Below are 16,887 nucleotides of genomic sequence, written 5' to 3'. Positions count from 1 at the left end.
TATGCAAAAGTTGAATATATTTGATGAAAATTGTTGTTTTGATTTTTTGATTTTATGAAATAAAATTTGTTTAACTTTTATTTTCAATAAAAACTTGTTCTTTTATGAGTTAAAAACATTTTATTTCATTTCATTTTGTGTAAATGAAGGTTTTTAGATTCATGATAGGTATATTTGTTATGTTGCTTATCATGCTGTTTTAAGCCGTTTTGTCAACAAAACTTCGTCAACAACGTATTAAAATTTTTACAAAGTATTAGGTTTTGATTAATGAAGAGAACATGACTGGTTTAAAGAATGTTCTTGATTTAGAGAATGAAATGGCAAAAGATGTTGCAAACTCTGAAATTAATTTATTACTAAATTCAGAAAAATATGAGAAATCATATAACTGTATCAAAGAATACACACAGCTTATTCGTGCCGGAAAATAATCATACTTATACAAGTTAAAAATTACCGGCCTCCCTTTTCTCCCGAATACCGAATAAACTACCATCATTTCAAGGAAGAAGAAGGAGGCATCAACTGTATGAAAATAAGGAAGAAAATATGCTGAGAGTATTAAAAGGAAAAGTGAATCAAAAAAATATGCTCAATCAAAGGTACATAAAAATTCTTTTGTGAGTTTAAAATTTTAATTGGATTTGTACCATTATTTTAAACTCATTTCGATTTTTTTTCTCATAGTTTGAAGGAAACTAATTCAATTTCTAGGTTTTATGAACACATCTTTCAATAAGTTGTCGCTAGTAGACGAGTTGTGTAAGCGAGTGCGCTCTCCTCCGTATTGTTTTATTTTTCGTTTTCGCTTCCACTTCCTGTCGTCTAGAGCAGTTTATTTTGAGCGGATAGTAAGAGAATAATGTTCTCTTGGTTTTATATCAATACGTATATATTACAATAAAGTTTATTATGAGAAGGTCTTATGCAGATAAGGAGTTTTCTCCTATATTCGAACTAAAATTATATAGCCAGAAGCTTCTTTGTAAGATGACTTTAAAATACAATAAACGAGTTAAACTACTTCATCCTCCTTTCTTTTTCAATTATTTTTTTAAACATTTATTTTTAAACACGGCGAGAAATCATTTTTTCTTTTTAAATGTGTAAAAAATTTTGCTAAAACAAGAGGTTAAGTTCAAATAGAATGCTAAAATGTAAACAGGTGAAAGTCTGAGGTTTTTGGTGTAATTTTTAGTGTTTCTCAATCAATTTCCAAAGAAATCAAATACCGCTAAATGCAACAGCATTTGAAAACTCTTAACAATTAATAGTGAACTTGATGTCTTTGATGTTTTTCTTCATGCTGCGCTGTGCAGTCCTTCTATGGATTTAATGCAAGCTCCAACAGCTCCGAAAATCTTTGCGAGTAATTCATGTCAAAATTATTTATACTGACACTTGTGCAGGTCAAAATAATAACTGAAAATACTTAGAGAGTGGTCATAATCGTTTTAGAAAGAATACAATCACGTGAGCAGACCGGGTACTCACAAAAGAAACGTGATTCCATTCATTCAAGAAAAGGTTTACAACTTACGATGAAATCTTTAAGAAATATCGTGATTATGATTTTAATAGAAATTTTCTGTAGAATTTTCTTTAAAGCTCTTTCTTGAGAAGAAATTTTATGTAATTCGAATTCAGAAAGAGTTTCCGTAACTTGATGTTTTAACAAATGCATTATTACACCTGACATAAGAAATAGGTTGAATGAATAGGGAGAAGCACGGAAAAGTATGACTTTAGTTGTTTAACTTTTAAATATTTTTTTATAAAATTTATCAGTGTTTTCTTTTTCAACAAGTTTATTTCTTAGATAAATCATTTGGGTATGAAACAGAAAGCTTTATGAAGCCACTTTCCAAGGCAAATCAAGTAAGTTGTTAGCGATGTATGAAGGTTTTTGTTAAAATGCATATTCCTATCGTTTGAATACCGTTTTAAGCATAAAATCAAAACTGGATAAATTTAATCCTTTTAAGTTTGATTTTAAACAGTGAAAACATCAAAAGTTTTTTTGAGGTGAATTTATAGTTGTTTGATAAATCATTTAAAAATTTTACTGAAGTAAATTTTTACGAAAATCTTCTATAAACAAAATCTCAAATGCTGCTGATGCTCATCGTCGAACTAATATTTTAATTTTGTGTTTACATTTGTGTAATTTCAATGTAAAAACTTATTATTAATTTATCTTTTTGGGGTGTTAAGGTTTATCAGTTCCAGTTGTTGGTGCATGGTTTAATGATATTTTCTTAATTTCTTTTTTTAGTATGAATCATTAGTCTTTGACTTTTTAAAATATAATAACATATATAAGGAAAAGCGGGCTCTGGCGCATTGACCCATTCCCATACTTAAGGATGCATAAAAAATGGCGAACACTTCATATCATGATAAAACCAATACAGTCGTCTTTAAAAATCAAGAAGAAGTATATAAATAATCATGTTATTTCTATACCAGTTCTTCAAGATGTCTGTTCTTGTTTATTGCCTTGTTTTGTAATGTCCGATAGCCAAGGTGTGAATTCCGTCTTGTAAGATGATTCTTTTGTATCGTTAGCGCTGAGTGCGACTTTATTAATTTCTTCGGTGTAAACGTCGTGAAGATGAGATCTGAAAACGTTCATGGTGGCGAGCTTTTCTTGTTTACCCTGCAAGCAGTCATAGTAGTCTTGATGAGTAATCTTATTTTTGACCACGTTCTTTTTGACTCCTTTGCATTTTTTGTGCTCTTTATCTTCTTTTTCAATTTCTTCAGGGATGCAGTAGGAGTAGAGCTTAGGTCGAAGCCCGACAAACTGCGTGATTTGCTTTCCACCGGTCTCATCTTTGAACTTGCCAATAACCTTTTTATTTTTTCCTACTTTGAAGCCAACGTTTTCAATGGCAGGATGGTCTTTTGGAAATTCGCTCGTGTCAAATTTTTCAAGTACATCATCAGCAATGTCTTTGTAAAAATCGTCTGTTTCGATTTCATAAATGAGCGAGTCGGTGTCAGTCATGAGAAGTTTTGCTCGATCACCGTATTTAGGTTTCATGTAGTCATAGTGGTGTTCAAACATGAGAGTTTTGCTCAGGTCGAGGATGCTCATTCCCAAGTAAACAGGTTTATCGTAAGTAACTTGTGTTTTCTTCATGTGAATCGCAGCAAGGTTTTCATCAAAAATGTTGTACCAATCATAACGAGGATTTTTGGATAATTTTAAGACTTCTTTTCTTGTGGTAACCAGTTTAATATCAACATGCTTTAGAATGTTTTCCATGGTTTTACCAAAGACGGAGTTGTTCATGAGTTTGAAAAAATCCTTCTCAAATTCGTTTTTAGCTCTTGTTCTTTTATCGGTGTTGCCATCAATGTATGATTTCATGAAGGGTTCTTCTCTGAAGGTAAAGCCTCGATGAATTTTGGTGATGACCAATCCCAATCGTTCATAGAGTTTTAGGCTTTCATGGTGAATGACGTATTTTTCTTTGTTGTTTAAATTAGGAACGAGTTTGTCAACTTTTCCAATAGTTAATCTTTCAGGTGCAAGAGGGTAGTCGTTAAGTAAATCGTGAAGCTCAACAGGATAGCTCAAGTCAACTTCAAGAATGCACGGCATGCTGCGCCAATTTTCAAGATCAGTCATCCATCTGAATCCACCAACGGGAAGAGCTTTACTCATAGCCCATCCATAAAGATTGTTGGCGTCTAAGTACTGAATAAATGTGGATGGTTGTGAAGGATCATATTTGTCCATGTATTTGTTATTAGCATTTCCAAGTCGATTCGAGATCATGCAGATTCCACCGCGTATTCCTTTTTGGATCATGTTGAGCATGTCAATATCGATTATCAAGTCCAGCTCAATTTTAGTTTCCTTTAACATAGCGTCCCAAGCCAAACCAGGAGAGGTGTAATACCAGGCGGGATCAAGGCCGTAATATTCCATGCAAGTGTCTCTAAAATTTTCAAAGACATCGGCAAGAATCAGCACGTCAGACTTGTTGTACAGCTCGTGATAGTCTTTAAAGGTTTCACATCCAAATACGTTCCAAACGTTTTGTGCATGCGCGTAGTCTTCATCGCTGATGCGTTTATCATCTAGTCTAGAATAAAAGGCTTCTTTCGGAGGCAATTGCGTTTCGGAAAACTTTTCAATCGAGTCCACCCATTCATAGGGGTAAACTCCTTTTCTTAGTAGCAAATTTCTTTGTTCTCCGCTATATAATGAATTGAGATGTTTGCACATGATGTCTCCTTTTTTAAATCTTCTATGAGCGCAGTCTTTACAATTGTCTTTGCACTTGCATTTTTTACCTTTCTTATCAAGGCAGTCCTTTTTGCATGTCTTAGGGTCTAATTTAGAGCACTCCTCACACAAATCTTTAACAAGGTTGCTAGTCAAATCTGCTAACGAGCTTTGCATGAACCTATAGCTGTCAACGAACCTTAAATCTCTATACACTTTTTTCGGATTACCTTTCTTATCAATCGAATCTCTCACTTTGATGCTTTTTGAGAAGCTGATGTATTTTTCTTCGCTGTTGGGTATGCAATTGAGTTTTCCGTTTTTTCCACCTAATCTCTTGATGAACAAATGACTGTCATAGGCAGACAAGTTGTGGAAAATGACTGGTATGAATTTTGGAATTTTATAATCCAAGTTGCATTTCTTATGAGCAGCACCGCGGTATTTTCCAGTCAAATGGCAGTGATCCCACACTTTGTCACCGTTAAGATCCTTTTTGCAAATGTGACATTCAGTTGCATCTTCAAACTTCTTTTCATCCTCATCAGTCCTATGTTTCTTGTTTTCCCATTGTTGTTTAAGTGAATAACTATCACAGCAAATCTTTATAAAGTCAGCTTCAATACTGGTAACAAACTTTTTACCTACGTCATCCTTATCGCTTTCGGCTGTATACTCAAAAGATTTAATTTTTAAACCATCAGGTCCTATGATGTAATAGCAGAAGGAGCTTGGAACATGCTTTTGGTATTTTTTGGTGTATGACTGTTTTAAGTCAGGGGTGCAAGTGTTGTCATTGATGGGTTTGATGAAACTTTCAAAGTCGGCATAGACACAGTACGGAACTCTCATGGTGTTGTTGTAGTTTTTAAACTCAAGGGTTGACCCTTCTTTAGGAAGATCAATTCTCATTGGGGCGTTCTCATAACAGTATCCTTTGTGAATTTGAAGCTTTTCTTCTTGGTCATAACCATGCATGCAATTTCTGCAAAAATGAAGTTTTCTTTTTCCTTTCGTTGTTGAGGAGCCGGCAAACCGACTGAAATTGTTAATAAGGCAATAATGGCTGTTGTCTTTGTTTGAAATATACAGCAAATCAACACAGTGCTTTCGATCATGAAATTTGGATATAAGCATAGGTTGAGGCTTATTCATTTCATAGTGAAAGACGTTCACGCTGATGTCAGGATTATTCACTTCAAACTTTTTGATTTGAGTTGTCTTTACAGGAAATTCCATTCCTTCCCAATTCAACTCTTCTGATTTTAAAATAAGATCATTGTCAATTCTTTCATTGTCTCTATTTTTAAGATTCAACGCTCTGGTGACGCACCACTTGACGCATTCATTGTCGTTGTTTACCATGTTGATGATAGCCTTTTTGTTTTTCAACTTGAGAGGCAGCTCCATGTAGGAAGAGCCCTTGAAAGGTTCATAATCAACAAAGCTTATATCCATTCTTAAAATCTTTGACAAGACGCAATTGGATCCCATCTTGTTGTAATTAGCGCTACGTTCCAAGATTTTTTCTTCCATTTCAGTCATAAGCTCTCTCACATCATCACCCTCTAATAATCTTTGCGCATTAGATGAAAAGTTAGCTGTCTGAGTAGTTTCCTCACCAGTCAAGATGCTTACGCGAGTCATTTCACAGATTAAAACAATTCTTACCTTTGTGTTTCTTTCTCCATCCATGGTTTGAATAGCAGACTCTCTCACCAAGTTTTGAAATGAAACAATGTCTTGTTGCCGAGAAGACGGCTCGTAAGAAAATACTCTGGTTGAACGCTCTGCTGAATGCTTAGTCATATTAAACTTTACTGTAATTGGTTTTGGCGCGAGAGGTTTATACACTGTTTTTAATACAAGTGACTTTATCTTTTCATCGATTTGTTCCACTGATTCGTTTACATTCTTCTTGACTACTTCAGGAACGTAGGGTTCTACCCATTCTTTAATATCATTAAACTTAGTTTTAACATAAGATGCCACACTTTTTGTAACTGCCGTCAGAGTTGAAAATAAACCAGGTCTTGGAGCAGGAACCGGTCTAGGTGTAATAACGTTTGTTGAATCGATAACCGGTGTGTTAAGAATAGAGGGTTCATCTCCTGTCACCCGATTTTGCAAGAGAGTAGAAGGTTTGAATGAAATCAAGTCGTCAGACCTTGGTCTTGGAGCAGGCACAGGTCTTGCCTCAGTCGTTCGTCTACGAGGAGCAGGCACAGGTCTTTCAGAACCAACAACAAACCTTACTTTTGTCGGTTTTACAGAAACTTTTACAGGTGGTTTAACAAACCTTACTTTTATCGGCTTTATTGAAACTTTTGTTGGTTTTACAGAAACTTTTACAGGTGGCTTAACAAACCTAACCACGGTAGGTCTTTCATTAACAGGCAACGGTCTTGCCTCAGTCGTGCGTCTACGTGAACCACTTCCAATGATGGTAATATTTAAAGCTGCAATGAGATCAGCCTTTCTCATTTTATAGATACCTTTGATATCACCACGACCTTTAGCCATCTCTCTTAATTCTTTTACAGTCATTTTGGAATAGTTTCGATCTTTTCGATCATTAACAGACTTTTGACCAATGATAGGTCTTGTTGTTTTAATAGCCTCAACAAGCTGTTCCCCTGTCATTTTGGTATAGCCTTTGATGTACCTTTCTTTAGCATCCCTTCTTAATGATGCCATTGATACTTTTCGATCTTTCACAGTTTTACTTTCCATTTTTATTACGGAAAGATTTTTCTTTTTTGTCACTTTCAATTTTTCGCTCTTTAGCGGTAGTTTTTGCTTTTTGCTTTTTAGCATCAGTTTTATCACCCATTTTATTAAGGGAAATAAAATTTTTTTCAATGCATTCAAGTTTTCGCTCTTTAGCAATTAATTCTGGTTTTGAAGAATAGATACTCATTTTATCTCTGCCGTGATTTTCTTTAAGTCAATTCAATTTTTTTAAATCTTGGCACACTTTCAGCATATTTTCTTCTTCGAAAAGTTTTCACCGTTTTTTAATTCTTTTCGCGGGAGAATTAAAAACTTATGAAACAAGATAATTGGCAAAAATTTCGTTTATTGAGTCGTATACATGTGCTTGACCCATTTCATCAAATCTAATCGTATACTTTCTTCCCCACTCGTCATGTGCAGTAAATTCGCATCCAGCCGCATGAATTTCTTTTTCTTCATCAAACAGATGCGCACGACCCATGGTATCAAATTCAATCACATACTTCCTCTCCATCTTTTTATTTATGCCAAGAATTTTATTTAAGTCAATTTTTTAACATGTTAAAAGTTAAAAAATCAATTTTGCTGCTTTTTACGTTTTTCAAGCTTTTCAGAATTTAAAAATTTAATCTTGATTCCATCATCCACCTTTCCATCTCGACGCTCTAAATATCTCCATCCACGTCCAGTCCCTGCCATCGCTTTGTAAAGAGACTTGTATTCAGTCACCTCACCCGTTTCAATGTTGGTTATTCTCACAGTGATGGGTTTTTTCTTAACTAAACTAAGCCATTCCCATTTTGGATCAACAGGTTTTTTTTCTTTTGGAGGAGGCTTTACTTTTTTTTCTTTTGCTCTTTCTAAAATCTCATCTTTACTGATCAAATTATTTTCAACCGCAAGCATCATCAACGTTATTAAATCATCTGCTGTTTTACTAACGCCGTTTTCATTCAACAAATTTTTCGAATACGATGTTGTATATCTCATTTTATTATACCAAGATTTTTTTTAAGTCAATTCAATTTTTCCTGAAAAGACATCTTTATAAACAGCAGTCATGTTGGTTCCGTCTGAAACAAATTTAAGCAGTTTGTCAGAAATAACCACTGCAAAAATAACGGTATTTGCAATAGTTGAAGTTCGAAATTTAAGGTTTACCACTAATTCAGCTGTTTCTGACGCCACTCTTTCTTTTTGCTTGCTGATATCCACAAAGAACAACGGATATAATTTTATATATTCAAGCAAGCTTAACCCAGATTGACAAACAAGTTCATTTGTGCCGTAATATTTTTCATCAAAAGAGAACGCATCTGAATAAGCCATAACCACTCTCTTTTCTCCAAAATTCAAGTCGTAATTGTAATTTGGATACTTTATTCCATTAACAGTCACGTAAAAATTGCTAACATCACAATGGTCGAATAGTGACGGATTAACTGTTTGACTGGAATTTCTGTTTGTCTGAAGTCCGAACAAGATAAATCTTGGAATGCTTTTGTCAGTGACTCTTCCAAGCGACCAGGTAAATTCTGTTTGACCGGCTGGAATAAGCTGTCTTTCACATTTGTTTGATTTATAAGCCACTTGAATAGGAATTTTTTGAGCCATTAAATTCATGAATTCAGTCTTTTTCGAAATATCTAATTCAACGCGAGGCATAAAAGTCTGAATTTTTTAAGGTTGATCATTCCTGCACTAACGCTCTCCGCTCTATAAATCGCATCATCACATTCTTTCTTTGTAAAGGTGATGGTATGCCTAAACCCATAAACAACTTTGTCATAGGTTTCGGAAAATCCAAAAATGTGCTTCAACGGAATTTTAAACGAAAAAGCTCCAACGGATGTAGTGTCTGCAAACAAGTGGTCTCGTCTAACATTGAATCCTGAATTTCCAACAAGATTTGACGTATCCATATACCACATCTGTTTTAATCCATCAGCAAACTGAAATCCATAAGGATATTTCATCAATCCAAGTATGGTGGTGGCTGGACCTGGATACATCACTCTTTCCACTTGCTCTCCCGACAAGTCATAAGTCACATCATTAAACAAATACATCAAAGCATTGTTCACCAGTGCAATGTTGTCTTTAGCATCATAAAAGGTTCCATCGCTCTTTTTCAACACTCCTTCAATAAGAATGTAAGCCTCTGATGGTACTGTTTGAATCGATCGACAGTCAATCTCAAAAGTAATCGTGCCTGAAGAATTTAAATCGAGATTGGTTGGAAGATACTCAAAAAAATCAACTTTTTCAATACCAATATCATACTCTGGGTTCTCAGTAACTCTTAATCGCTCAGTACTTATCATTTTTTATATAATAAAAAAATTATTTAATTCATTTAAATGTCTCTCATCGCAAGAAATCGCAATTTTATAACAAGCCATCGCAACAGAAATCTTCATACTATTTTCATGCCCTGTCCCATTTTCACCAGGTCTTGAATTCGAATCGCGTTCTTTTTAGACATTTTCTTACTTTGAATAGATGAACCAGTCTTTAATTTCTCAATGGTCTTTTTACCTTTATCAATAGCCACGTCTTTAGCAGCGGAAATGGCTGAAAGGGCTAACTCTGTCCCAGCAGATTTTGCAGCTGTAATCGCTTCTTGTCCAATTTTGCTTGTTGCAGCATTTTTAAGCAAATTCACTGTTGCTTTTGTAACACTTGACGCAGCTGCTCTTTTTATGAAATTTTTAATCATGCCTACAATACCACCTCCACCAACAACGTTCTTTTTCACATATCTTCTTTTGTTCACAATGAGCATTTTTTTAAAATAAAACAATTTTTTTAAATAATTTTATCAATAGTCCTCATTAACGATTTATATTCCTCTTTATTAATCTCCCCTTGTCTCAACAGCTCATCGCAAATAGCAACAGCCATATTTCTTGACTCTTTATTCCCAGCATGCCATGCAGCAATACTCAATTCAAGCTTTTCCATCAACGCATTAGGATCGCTCGGAAGAATAATAACACCACGACCTTTTATACCCTTTTCAATACGCATCATTTTTTCCCAAATAGGAGCAATAAGTTGTTGATACTTTGGTCTTCTTGATGATTTCGGTTTATGCGGTTGCGAATCAGATCTTATAGCATCACAATCCATTAAAATTTTTTCATAATTTTGCAAATCTTCATCGGTATAGCTCTTTGGTATTGTTAATTCAGTCATCAGTTCCCAAAGACCTTTTGTTCCATTATACTTTTCTTCACCGACAATGATATCATTTCCATCTATTTCAACCTCCATTTTTCCAATGTACATTTTATCTCCAACTTTGTTCACTTCGAAAGGTCTTTTCTTTTTTTGATCGACTGACAGGTTTTTGATCATCTTTTCATTGCTCTCGATGATGGGTTTAAATAGCTTGCTCACATCAGCTTGAAAATTCGTATCTGAAATGTTGTCATTCACGCTGTTCTGATAAATCCTCTTTCGTCTGTCATTAATTTCTTTCACAATTTCATCCCTTTTATTCAGGTCTTGTATTTTAAAGAAAAACATCTTTTTAAAATACGTGGAAAAATACATAAATTGGTTTTTACGACTACGTTGATCCTTTCTTAAACAAATTGTTAAACGTTTGAATCGCGTCTTCTCGTCCTTTTTGGATCAAGTTTTCTTTAGTAACTTCATCTATTCCCTTTTTGGTTTTGGTTCGTATTTCCTCCATCAAGGATTTAAATTTTTGAAGCTCATCAAGAATCAATTGAAACTCTGAATCGTTTATTTTTCCATCCATCAACGCTTTGGAAATGTGCTCGCTAATCGTATTCAATTTCGACTCTGCCAACACTTTGATCTTTTCATGCTTCTCCGCTTTTAATGCTAGTTTTTTGTTGACTTGACCTCCTACAATGGATAAAAACCCCATTCCAATAGCTACACCTTCACACGCAATTGCAACAGGGGCAGCAGCGATGGTTGATAAAAGGCCAATTCCAGTCACACCCAAAGCAATGCATAAGGTTTGCATTGTATTATCTACATTAGAAATGATCCTAAACACGCGATGATACTTTTTGCTTAGATGAACTCTTTTTGCTTTTTCACTCTCTATCTCTTTTTGTATCTCGCTTATTTTCTGAAGCCGGTAACTATGTCCTTCATCTGAAGGAGCTGTTGGAAGAACTGGATAAAGTTTTTCATTCAATATTTCCATTTTTTTATCAATAAAAAAATTATTTTAAATCAATGTAATTAATCTTACAAAGTTTTTCTCCTTTTTTAACAATCACGTCCTGTTTGCTGTTACTATTCACATCCATAATAACATCATCTACAGACTCTGAAATAATAACTTCGTTTTTTCTATAATTCAATTGATCAGTAATTTTATTCATTAATGTTATCACTGCAACACCTTTCTCCAAATTCAACCTAATGGATAAAGCTATCATTGTATGTGAGAGAGCAGCAAATTTAATGTCTTTCTGAGCAAAAATCTCATATTGTTCATTAACGTTGAAATAAGGTGGATGATCTAACGTTTTCGTAGACACAATAATGTTGTTCGGTCTTCTTTCCTCCAACTCTCTAACCCTCTCTTCCAAAATTTTTAATTGCAAATCCAAACTGTGGACTTCTGCTGAGGTAACATTTCTAAAAAACTTGTGAGGAGCATGCATTTTACATATTAAAAATAAATTTTTAGATCATTTTTGCAAACTTAACAATTCATTATTATCTACCCATGAATTAAACGAGTCTGGATATCCCAGTTATTTGACTAACGACTTGCTCTTGGTTTTGCGAATGATTTTTTCAATTCTGAATACGTCTTGTTGCGTCTTTTGCATCTCCTGCTCGTAAAAAGTGCCTTGAATTTCTTCACCGTTGACGTCAGCGATTTTATACGTGGGTGGATTCGTATGCTGAACATTTGACACGGTAAAAACCTCTTCAGTCCATCTCGGCGTATACCCTTTTTCAAAATGAGACTTCTTTTTTACGATCCTCACTTGATCACCTATGGAAAATTTTGGTTTTGCTGGTAATGTTTGATCCTTTCCATACAGATTCCACCAGACCCTACCTTTATTCTTTTCATCGCTAGCTTCAACTGGTGTCATTTTGATAGAAGAGTGCTTTGTGTTGTTGTAATTTTTCACCATCTCATCTAATACGTCAATATATTTATTGGTATTGTTGGCTGAAAAATATTTAAACATTCTCTCTTTCATCGTTCTGTTCCATCGCTCGACAACAGAACTTTTTTCCTCGTTTTCAGTGGAGTATAATTGCACACCCAACGCTCTCACGTGCTTGTTGTAAAACTCTTTTCCTTTATCTACCCACAATTTGACGCATTTTCTTTCACCAAAAATCTTTTTCAACGATTCTGCCACTTCAAGACCCGTTTTGCTTTTTAACGGAACGATCCATCCATACTTTGAAAACACGTCAATCACCATGAGCAAATATTTTACACCCTTGTTGAATTTTGAAAACGATTGCATGTCCACCAAATCTGCGGCCCATATTTCATCAATGTCGTTTACAATCACCCTTCTTCTTTTAAAATGATGAATCACCGGTTTATGAAGCTCCTCTGCAAGCTGGTCTGTCCATTTCAAATCACTTACACCCAATCCGAATTTAGCTTTGGCTTTGATGATGGGAGCGATGATTTTTCGCTCGCTTATTTCTTTTTGAGTGGGATTGGGAATCGAATTCATTTCTTCAAGCATCATTCGATCTGCTAAATTTCTGCTTTGAACGTCGTTTAAATATTTATATGCCAAATCATGGTGATACGCTGCATTGTCCACTCTGTCTACCGGTTTGCTCCAATCTTGATACATGTCTGTGGAAGTGAGTCTTTTGTCCAAATTGGTTCCAGGCCCTGCAAAATTCATCCCTGGAATGTGCATTTCTCCTGGAAACTTTGCCCATGGAAGTTTGATTTTTTTTGAAAAATTGTTGATCGATTCCACCAAGTCTCCTCCATTGATCGCATGCGAAGATGATCCTTTGGGCGTATGCGAAGAAACAAACTTGCATTTTTTTATCCCACAAGAGTCGCAATTCCCTTTCAACATAGACCTATTGTTTTTTGTCATTTCCTTTTTCAAGTGAATGGTTTCAGTCTCTCTTCTACACTTAACGCAGTACATTTTAACATATATAAAAACTTTTTTAATATAAAAAATATGGAAGTGATGAAATTGTCGTGTAAAATTGGGAAAACCAAAAGAAACAACAGCAAGCTTTTACCGAGAAGTATTCGAGGAATCATCGTTGGAAAGTCTGGATATGGAAAAACAACGCTGCTCTTAAATTTACTTTTAAGACCTGGATGGCTAGACTACAATCATTTACAAGTGTTTGGAAAATCTCTTTTCCAACCCGAATACAAAATACTCAAAAGGTCTTTCGAAAATAAACTTCCTAAAAAGGATATTGTTGATTTGTTAACGGATGATGTACAAGACGAAATGGAAAAATTGAATTTAATCCATGAAGATGTTATTAACGATCTTTCAAAAAAATATTCCGACAATGATATGGAATGTCAATTTTTCGAAACAGCAGACGATGTGCCTGAACCAGAAGATCTTGATTCATCTAAAAACAATTTGATGATCTTTGACGATTTACAATTAACCAATCAAAACAAGTGCGAAAAATATTATATCCGAGGAAGACATTCTAACGTCGACTGCTTTTATCTCGCTCAAAACTATTTTGAGATTCCAAGACATACCATCAGAGAAAATGCTAACTTTATTTGTCTCTTTAAACAGGACCAAAAAAGCGTTAATCACATTTATCAAGATCACGTTTCCTGCGATATGAAAATAGAAGAATTTAAAGCCTTTTGCAATCATTGCTGGAATGAACCTCACGGATTTGCCGTCATTGATCTCTCTTCTAAAAAGAACGAGGGAAAGTACCGAAGTGGGTTTGATGATTTTTTATTTTTCTAAAACAATTTAAAAAATAATTATTATTTAAAAAATGTCAGGTATAATCATCGATGTAGATGGAAAATCAAGTGTTATCACCACTGATTTTTTGGATAAAATCGTTTTTAACGAAGGAAAAAGTTATGAAATGGCTTTTCTCGGTCTTGAGACTTACAACAGCATTCCAAATGTAAACAGTAAAAACAATTCTTTCAAATACAGCATGAACAATGGAGCTCATTGGGAGAACGTTATCATTCCATCAGGAAGCTATGACATTAAAGACATCAATGAGTATTTGCAAAAGTCTATTTTTAACACAATAAAAACAGCTCAACGTGGAAGTTATATTATTGCAAATAAAATTAATTACTCTCCAAACAACCTTCAAATTGGAATCAATCTTAATACTTTAAAATCAACCATTAAACTTGGTTTGAATTATTTGATTGACTTTAACGTGGAGAACAGCATCTCTTCAGTTTTAGGGTTTACTAAAAGAAAATTGAATTCCAATTCCGAATACGAGTCGGATCATATCGTTAGAATTTCAAGCATTAACACCATCAGAATCGTTAACAACGTTATCGGATCATCCTATATTAATGGAACCCAATTAAATTGCATTTACTCCTTTTATCCAAATGTTAGTCCAGGTTATAAAATCATCGAGAGACCAATGCATTTGATTTATCTTCCTGTTAAACTGTTTGAAATTTCAACAATGATTACTCGCATCATTGATCAGAATGGAGATTTGGTTGATTTTCGTGGAGAAGATATTACAATACGATATCATATTCGAGAAGTGAAATAAATAATTTTTAATACATAAAAAATGAGCAATTATCAAAATATCAAAATTAACATCTCACAAGATCAAGCTGATAAAATTAAAAAAGCTATGCATGATAAAACCGATACTAGCATTAAGCTTTCTCATCAAGACTTGAACGGTAAACATGTTCTCGCTATCACTAATTCGCAATTGAACAAAATCAGAAAAGCGTATGAATCTGGAAAAGGAGTCACTCTTAAATTAAGCAAAAAACAAATTGCATACAACTCAAAAGTCGAAGGTGGATTCATTGGAGCTCTTCTACCGTTACTTGGTATGTTAGGCAGCACTCTTGCCACAAAGGTTGTTCCTGCTCTCGCCACTGGATTGTTAGCAGGTGTAGGTTCTTCTGCCGGCTCTGCTATGGTTGATAAAATTGCAGGAAGAGGTCTTTTTTACATGAGCAAAAATGGAAAAGGAATGAAGATAAAAACTTTAGGTGGAGAAGGATTGTTTATCACCCCATGGACTAAAAATGTTCACGGTGATGGACTCTTCATTAAAACTGGAAAAGGTTATCAATCTGTTGGAGCTGGTTTATTACTCGGGCCTAACTCACCCTTTAATAGTATACCCTTTTTAGGTGCTATTCTATGAAAATCGCTTGTTAAAAAATTCGGATAAACTTTTTAAGAAATTAAAAAATGATCGACTTTCAATGGATTGACGTAGAAGGAATTGTTTTACCTAATGAAGCTTTAACTAACTTTCAATTGATAAAGGCTGCTAAACAGTTAAAATTGAAAAACTTTCGAGGTGTTTTTGTCAGGGATGAGTTACCAAAAAAGCCAAGAAAAAAAGAATGTGGTATTGTGAATACAGGAGATTCAAGCACTGGTGGATTTCATTGGATCTGCTGGTATAAAGACGGTGACAAAAAATATAGTTTTGACTCTTATGCTCAGCCTCCTCTTGTTGAGCTCATTGATTATTTAAAAAGCCCGGTTTATTATAACAGCGAGAGAGTTCAGTTTGGTGATACGTCTTATTGTGGCCACTTGTGTCTTTACGTCTTGAAAAAATTACAGGAAGGGGATGACTTTCAAGAAGTTATCAATACCTTGTGGTGACTACTTAACAAATAACAAAGAAAAACTCACCACCATGAACGTTTTCTGATCTCATCTTCACGACGTTTACACCGAAGAAATTAATAAAGTCGCACTCAGCGCTAACGATACAAAAGAATCATCTTACAAGACGGAATTCACACCTTGGCTATCGGACATTACAAAACAAGGCAATAAACAAGAACAGACATCTTGAAGAACTGGTATAGAAATAACATGATTATTTATATACTTCTTCTTGATTTTTAAAGACGACTGTATTGGTTTTATCATGATATGAAGTGTTCGCCATTTTTTATGCATCCTTAAGTATGGGAATGGGTCAATGCGCCAGAACCCGCTTTTCCTTATACATAATAACAATAATCAAAAAGAGTAAAAAAATAAAGTAAAAATGTTTCATTATTATGATAAAGAGTAGAGTTTAAAACATTATTTATCATAGAGTTGATCGATTATCAAATTCTCATTCAAATTTTTAAACATTAAAAATAAGTAGGGGAACATGGGGTAAGATGACGAATGGGGCAAGATGAAATTATATTGTTATCTTCAAAACTCAACTAAATATGAAATCTGACTGTAGCTGAGAGGGAAGTAGATTACATCTACTAGATTTATTTATCCTTTTTTTTATAAAAATTATTTTCGGAATCAAAGAAAATTATTAAAAAGGTTTTTCCTATATTAAGGAAAAAAAAAATTTATCTACTTGTATTTGATTTATTTCATCATTACATCACCAGCCAAAGGTAAGCAAGAATTTCTCATTCAGTTTGTTCAATTTGGAAGCCATACAAGTAGTATTAAGCTATGATAACTTATTTATGTAGAGTTCTGAGTCATTTTAAAGATTAAGTAGCCTAGGGGCAAGATGAATGGGGCAAGATGACTCGTTTGTCCTTTCGCCAAAGTACATGTTTTACCATAAACCTGTACTGTAATAACTTTTGTGTAGCTTAGTCATTATTACATTGCTTTATTATGCATTAAAATGTTTTGTTTGACATTTGCTTTATATTGTTGTGTTGGAATTTGCTATGAACTGATTAGTAGACTTTTTTT

General features: G+C 34.2%; 2 protein-coding genes across 5 annotated transcripts in view; both read left to right on the top strand.

The window, feature by feature from the left end:
• LOC149893764 (ATP-dependent DNA helicase PIF1-like) overlaps positions 1–16,887 on the top strand; it is a 265,925-nt gene that overhangs the window by 179,041 nt on the left and 69,997 nt on the right. The gene's annotated exons all lie outside the window — the stretch shown is intronic.
• Positions 251–16,887, top strand: part of LOC145192496 (NACHT, LRR and PYD domains-containing protein 9B-like) — a 46,766-nt gene continuing 30,129 nt past the window's right edge. For 2 of the 4 annotated variants that reach the window (XM_090076358.1, XM_090076362.1), the window contains exons 1-2: positions 251–605; positions 1,823–1,881. The gene's annotated coding sequence lies outside the window, so the exon portion shown is untranslated. The remainder of the gene's footprint in view (positions 606–1,822; positions 1,882–16,887) is intronic. The other 2 variants (XM_090076359.1, XM_090076364.1) reach the window with 1 other exon arrangement.

The sequence above is a fragment of the Hydra viridissima genome, unplaced genomic scaffold, assembly GCF_058129835.1.
Source record: "Hydra viridissima isolate aposymbiotic clone 2 unplaced genomic scaffold, HvirCarnegie_v1 scaffold_1, whole genome shotgun sequence".
Taxonomy (NCBI): Eukaryota; Metazoa; Cnidaria; class Hydrozoa; order Anthoathecata; family Hydridae; genus Hydra; species Hydra viridissima.
Note: the sequence above shows the minus strand (reverse complement) of the source record. Positions and strands in the feature narration are given on the sequence as shown.